The 6,667-nt window shown below is 43.6% G+C and overlaps 1 long non-coding RNA gene across 1 annotated transcript; it reads right to left on the bottom strand.

Moving 5' to 3' along the window:
- Positions 1 to 506: 506 nt before the first annotated feature.
- LOC111094495 lies at positions 507 to 5,734 on the bottom strand. Its single transcript, XR_005354924.1, has 3 exons — positions 5,514 to 5,734; positions 2,805 to 2,898; positions 507 to 1,348 (listed from the first exon to the last, which is right to left on the bottom strand). It is a non-coding gene; the product is annotated as an uncharacterized LOC111094495 (long non-coding RNA).
- Between the last annotated feature and the right edge of the window lie 933 nt (positions 5,735 to 6,667).

The raw sequence follows: 6,667 nt of genomic DNA, 5'->3' as shown, positions 1-6,667 counted from the left end.
CCTAATTTAGGGACTGCACAGTATGAGTGAACTGTTTGTGACTCTGGTAAATAGTTGCCTGGGTGTCTGGGCTATTAATGCAGCAATGCCAGCCCCTGGGGAGCCTTCCTAAACTAGAAGAGTCCTACTCTGGGAGGAAATGGGAGTAATAACAAATATGCTTTTTCAGTAGACCAACAGCTTGCTGATCTGTAGCATGGTACATCCCCACCCCTACCCACCATGTTTTTTTTTGTTTTTTTTTTTTTCTTCCTAAAGCACACTGTGTTGCTAGGATGATTTATTAGCTGTGTGTCTCTTCGGCTCCTTCATGAATCCAAACAGTTCAGTCCTGATGTCGTGGCTATGGTGTCACTGAGGGCATGGGATTAAGTGGGTAGAGAAGTAGACTAGCAAGGGCAGAGTGTATTAGTTTGCTAGGGTGGCCATAAACAACATGCCACGAATCGGGCAGCAGAAGCAACAAATTTTATTTTTTCACAATTCTAGAGGCTAGAAGGCCTGAAGACCAAGGTGTTGGCAGGGTGTCTCTCTTTGGCTTGTAGAGGGCCAACTTCTCCCCGTGTTTTCATGTGTTCGTTCTTCTATGTGTATCCATGTCCTAACTTCATCTTCTCATAAGGACACTGGAAATACTGGATCAGGGCCCATCCGAAGGACCTCATCTGACCTTCACTGCTTCTTTAAAGACCTTATCTCCAAATGTGTTCTGAAGTACTAGGGTCGGGCACCCATCACATGAATTTGGGTGGTGATGGGCAGGGCACAGTTTGGCTCATAAGATGCCACTCATGACCTTCCTGAATACTCAGAAGATACAATTGCTTTGGGGTGTATAAGATTGTGGTGAAGTAGTTTTTATAGAAAAACAGAATGTTTATGGAACTATAACCCGTGATTTTCCATTTAACTGGTTACAGCCCCACTTACTGTCATAACCCTATTATTATCACTTACCATAAATTATCATTTCAATATCAATAAATATTTATTGAATAAATGAATAACTCTTCTTTCTTGAAAACACCTGCCTTTCCTCGTTAGAAGGATTGGAAAGTTGAGAGATAGGCTAAGGTCTCAGGTTACACTGCTGATTGCCTCCTATTGAATGAGTTGTGGGCTGTCTCCAGTGGACAATAGAGCATCATAAATAATTCAAATTGAACAACCTTTGTCAACAAAATTAATAAAGTGCTCTTTATAACAGTCAGTTTAGTTTTTTCAAATCTGTTGGCTTGTCACTAACTCGAAAACTCCAATACCGGACGCTGTGGCTGCCGTGAGGATGAGGTCCTCCTCCTCGGAATGGAGAAGAAATGCTGGGCAAAGCCTCCTTCAAAATGAGTTTCTGTGGAAAATGCCAGATTGACTGGAATGTAGATAGGAATCCTTCATGTCAGGCTCAGTCCAGACTAGAGCCAAATCTGCCCTTGGTTAATTAATGGGCCTGCTCCATGCAAGCTTAAAGGTGGATAAGCTCTGAGAGACACATGAGTCTTGCCCTAGAAGAGTCTAGAATCAATCTGCTGGCTGTAGTCCCTGAAAACAAGCCCCTGCTCTGGAAACAGTTTTCCCTTAGCTAACACTTTGTCACAGACACAATAGCTGTGAAACAGCCTTATGTCAGGAGTGTCTCTAAGTCAACACAATACTTACAAGGAAGGGCAAAGTTGTGGATCAGATCCAGGAAATGGAGTGAAGAATTAAATTCTATAATATCTAATGGCCAGGGATAGATTATTTTTTTAGCTGTGATTTTATATATATAATATACATATATAAATACATATATATTTTATGTATGTATGTATATATTTATAATGTACATAATCATTTTGAGTGTACATTTTAACCATTTTTAAGTATACATTTCAGTAGCACCTACAGTAGCACTGTTGTACTTTCCTCACCACCATCCATCTCCAGAGCTCTTTTTACTTTGCAATACTGAAGCTCTGTACCCACTAAACACTAACTCTCCATTCCCTCCTTTCTCCATTACCTGGCAACCACCATTCCACTTTCCATTTCAATAAATTTGACTACTCTAGATACCTCATATAAATGGAATCATACAACATTTGTCTTTTTGTTGCTGGCTTATTTCACTTAGCATAATGTCTGCAAGGTTCCCTCCTGCCGTAGCATGTGTCAGAACTTCCTATCTTTTTAAGGCTGAAAAATATTCCACTGTATGTATATACCACACTTGATGTATTCACTCATTCATCAATGGATACATGCATTGCTTATACCTTTTGGCCATTGTGAGGGATGCTGCTGTGAACATGGAAATGTACCCGTATTCCTGCTTTTGACATTTTTGAGCATTTACTCAACTGCAGTGTCACTGGAAGGTTTGGTTCTTAGTGCCAGGCCTCTCAAACCCAGAGGGAACAATAAGAACAACCAGGGACACCCACCAAGCATCGGGACACAGGAGGGATTGGGAAGAGACAACTTGGCAAACATGATCCAAGTCCAGTCAAAGGACCTGTGCAGCAGGACTCTAATCCCAGCGTCATTAGGAAGGATTTTTGTTTTTGGATTATGTACCTCCATTGGATCTACAGCTCTGCATCTATTCTAACATCTGGGGTCAATTTCCCACTGCTACATTGTTATTCATACATGTACCTTAAATTCCCTACTAAACTGTAAATTTCCAGAAGGTGTCTATGCTTTACTCATCTTGGACACCCCAGTAGCGCCTAGTAGAGTCTCTGGAGCATAGCCTGTGGTTAATAAATATTTACTAGATAGTTGAACCTAATATTTAACATTACAGAAACAGAGCTACTTACTCATTTCCTGGAATTCTTCAAGGAAAGCACCGCACTCATATCAGCTTAGATGTTATTAATAGCAGTTGAGTAACCAGAGGAAGTAATAATAGCACTGTGGGAAAATTAGGCCACATCTGAAATACCATGTGCAAATTCAAGCCTGCCTTAGAGAGTCTCTATCGATGAATTGGGGATAATCTAGAAAGAGCTCAGGGGAAGGGTCAGCAGAAGCATAAAGACTCTAGAAGCTATCAGGTGAGAAACAGTTGAATAATTGACTGTTAACCTTGGAGACAAGAAGACTAAAGAGAGAGATATAATAAATATTTGGAAATATTGAAAAGGTGTTCTTGCAAAAAAGAAAGCTCAGTTTTGATCCAGAGAAAGATCCAGAACCAATGGATTTGAGAGCAAGAAAGCAAGATTCGATGTAAGAGAGAACTGTTAAGCTTTTAAATTTGAGCTCTTCAACAATGGAATGGACTGATTGATAAGATAGTGAGTTCCTGTTAACACAGATAGAAATGCAATAGAAAGGGGAATACAGGGACACCTGGGTGGCTCAGTGGTTGAGTGTCTGCCTCTGCTCAGGTTGTGATTCTGGAGTCCTTGGATCAAGTCCTTTATCGGGCTCCCTGCTGGGAGCTTGCTTCTCCCTCTGCCTATGTCTCTGTGTCTCTCATGAATAAATAGATAAAATCTAAAAAAAAAAAAAAAAAAAAAAAAAAAGAAAGAAAGAAAACGAAAGGGAAATACAGACTAGATCCTGTAGATTCTTCTTTGACCATCATGGTTTTTATTTCCAAGCCTCAAATTGTTTCCTTAAAAAAAAAGTCCTGCCCAGTTTCAGAAATGCAATATGCCCTCATCTCTCTGAGAATATTACCTCTGTGTCCTCAGGAAAATAAAAAGCTTCCATTTACTGAGTTTGGCACAGTTCTTTGAGATGTTAATTTTTCTCAAATGATTGACCATTCTTAGCTGTGAGCTCATTGTGGTAGGCGGAATCTCTTTGTAGCCTATGAATGTTTTCTCTACTTCCTAGCATTCTCAAGCACTAAGTGGGACATATTGTCAGCAAGGTGTGCTAGTAGTTAGTCTTCTGGCCATAGGGATTCCCCATGATATCTGGATGTTTCCAAATCTCATATTCATTGCCCCTGCCTAAAGGCAGAGCTTCTATTTGGCAAGGAGGAGTCAGACCTTGATCCATCTGACTGTTTCTACCAGTCATCCCTAGCTTTGCCTCTGGGCTCCCATCTTGCTCCTCATCACTTGTACCTCCAAGAATGGGGTTGGTGAATCTGAGAATTCCAGAACGTTTTCTTCCTTCTAAAACAGTCTTTTATGGTTTTTTTGTTTTGTTTTGTTTTGTTTTTGGAAAGCACCTTCATCTTAGAATTCCAATCCTATCTGCCTTCTCTTATTTAGAAATTCCTTTTTATTTCTGGTCCACCGAGAATATCTCTTCTTGTTTTCCAGTTATACTGTGGGTTTATTATTTTAAACATGTAACTGCATTCTGTCATTTTTAGGCATCTGTGCGCAGTTAACCATCTTAATTCAATCTCCTGTCCCTTCCAATTCTAAATGTTATAATTTTATAGATTCAAAAGTAAAAGTAAACAGAAAACACACAGTGCTTATAAAAAGAACTCATTTTAAAATGTTTTTTTCCAATTATAACAGTAATAGCAGAGATGAAATCCAAGATCATTCACAATACCAAATTCAACTATCATAATACAAGTCACTGCTAATATTTTGAAATATATGTAGAGTATACATAAATATGACTTATACAAGGAAGGGCAAAGTTGTGTATGATACTCTACTTATATGACACGGATACATAAAATGAGAATAAACTCTCCAAATTACCTTAACTGTCTCTTGAATTCCCTCATAAACTGTTATGTGATTATTTCTGTTATTATGCCACATATAAATCTCTGGTTACCTTTTTCTCTTTGAACTCTTTCTAGTTTTTCTCTTTTTTGTGCATTTTGTCTTGTAATTAAGTGTTCCTCTTTCACTGGCTGACCACAAGAGATTTGTTTCCTAGACATTTTGTTCCCTTCACTATGAGTAGCAACCTCTTCAAGGTTTAGCAAATACAAAAACACAGCATCTGCCCATGCTAGATGCCTGGAATGATGTGTGTCCACTCTGTCTTTTAAGATTAATTAACTTTAATTTTAATTACAGTAAGTCATGAAAATCATTTTAGAAATCTAATAGTAATTCCCATTCTTCCTAATTTATAGCATAATTTTTAAAGATTTATTTGTTTATTTGACGGAGGTGGGGAAGTGGGGGCGCCCATAGGGCAGAGGAAGAGAGAGAAGCAGACTCCTCCCTGAGCGGGGAGCCCAAGGTGGGACCCTGAGATCATGAGCCAAAACCAAGTCAGTACTTCAACGGACTGAGCCATCCAGGTGCCTCTATCATAATTTTTGAGTGAATCAATATTCAGAATTTGCATTATTATGACTATGTACTTTTTTTTTTTTTTTTTGGCTGAGCTAAGTGGAATAACAGGATTACATTCCTTTTCTTATTCAAATTTAAACAATGTTCCTGGAGTTATAGTTATACTGAGCCCTGGCTTGGGAGGCAGCGTGGCTGATGGACGGACAGATGTGCCCATCCCTACCCTCCCAACCGGGGCTAGACTCCACAGCAAAGTAGGGGCCGGTGGCCTCCGGGCTGCCCGGCCCCCCGCACCCCGACTGCAGCCTCCTCGGAGGGCTCCTGTTGCTGCTTCTGCCTCTGCTGTGGGACGGAGGATCCAGCCCAGGGGAGCCCTCCAGGCTCCCCGCCTGTCCTAACCGCGTCCGAGGCCCGGCTCTTCCGCTCTGGGCCTTGGCAGTAGCGCAGGCTCTGGTTGCTGGCGCCCCTCGGGGTGAGGCTGGGGTGGGACGCGCCGGGAGAGGCCTCCTGGGGGGGGCGGGCCACCCTCCAGCGCCCCCCCCCCCCCCCCCCCCCCGCTCCCCGCGGGGTCAGTTCGGTAACAGCCTAACGCGCGGGCCCCGTGCGGTAAGCAGCGCGGGCTGCAGGAGCTGGGGGGCTCCCCCCATCCCCGATCCCCGAGGCCCGGGAGGAGTGTGGGCTGTGCAGCTGCCGCTCCCCTGCCTGCCAGGGCCGGGCCGGGCCTCTCCCTCCCCCGAACAGGGATGTGTGTGTGCCTGACTCCAGGGACTTGGGGAAAGCCCAGCTGCCAAAACTCAAGTCGCCTCCGCTCCCATCTGGGCGGCCGGGTGTCCCCGTGCCTCTGCCTTGGGGTCCCAGCAGGCAGCTCGTCCCCAGCCAAGGCCCCAGCAGAGGAGGACGCACAACCCTACCTGTCCTCCCTGGGCCTGCAGGCCTGGAGTCCAGAGCCTGGCCTGCCGGTGTTTATTGCATCCTCTGGGCCCCCAGGTCTGCGGTCTCTGCCCCCAGGCTCCTTGCCACCAACCCTGGTGGGACCTCCTGGACCCAGCCGGGAAGAAGAAGCAACATGCTGTTGCTGTGGTAGGGGGGCGAGTGGGTGGGCAAGTGTGCCTCCTCCCCTCCCTCCCTTCCAGGAGCCCGACTCTGCTTCTCCTTTTCTGCCCCGGAAATAAACTCCCCTGAAGGGGAAAAAAATATTCCTGCACTTATTAATTGACTATTTTTTCCTTAATTTGTACAATCATTAATTCTAAATATTCTGGTAGCTCCATAATATGCCTCTTGATTCTGTTTTGCTCTCAGTCCAATACATTAGTTTTTGTCTGTTTGTTTGTATCCAGAAAATCTCCCTGGAACCTTCCCTTCTCATATTCCAGCCTGAACAGGTTGGTTTCTAGGCCTCCCGGACAGCTATCATCCTGTGTTAGGTATTTTGGTTCCTGTGATTT

Source organism: Canis lupus, chromosome 2 (assembly GCF_011100685.1).
Source record: "Canis lupus familiaris isolate Mischka breed German Shepherd chromosome 2, alternate assembly UU_Cfam_GSD_1.0, whole genome shotgun sequence".
Classification (NCBI taxonomy): domain Eukaryota; kingdom Metazoa; phylum Chordata; class Mammalia; order Carnivora; family Canidae; genus Canis; species Canis lupus.
This window is presented reverse-complemented; position numbering and strand designations above follow the sequence as displayed.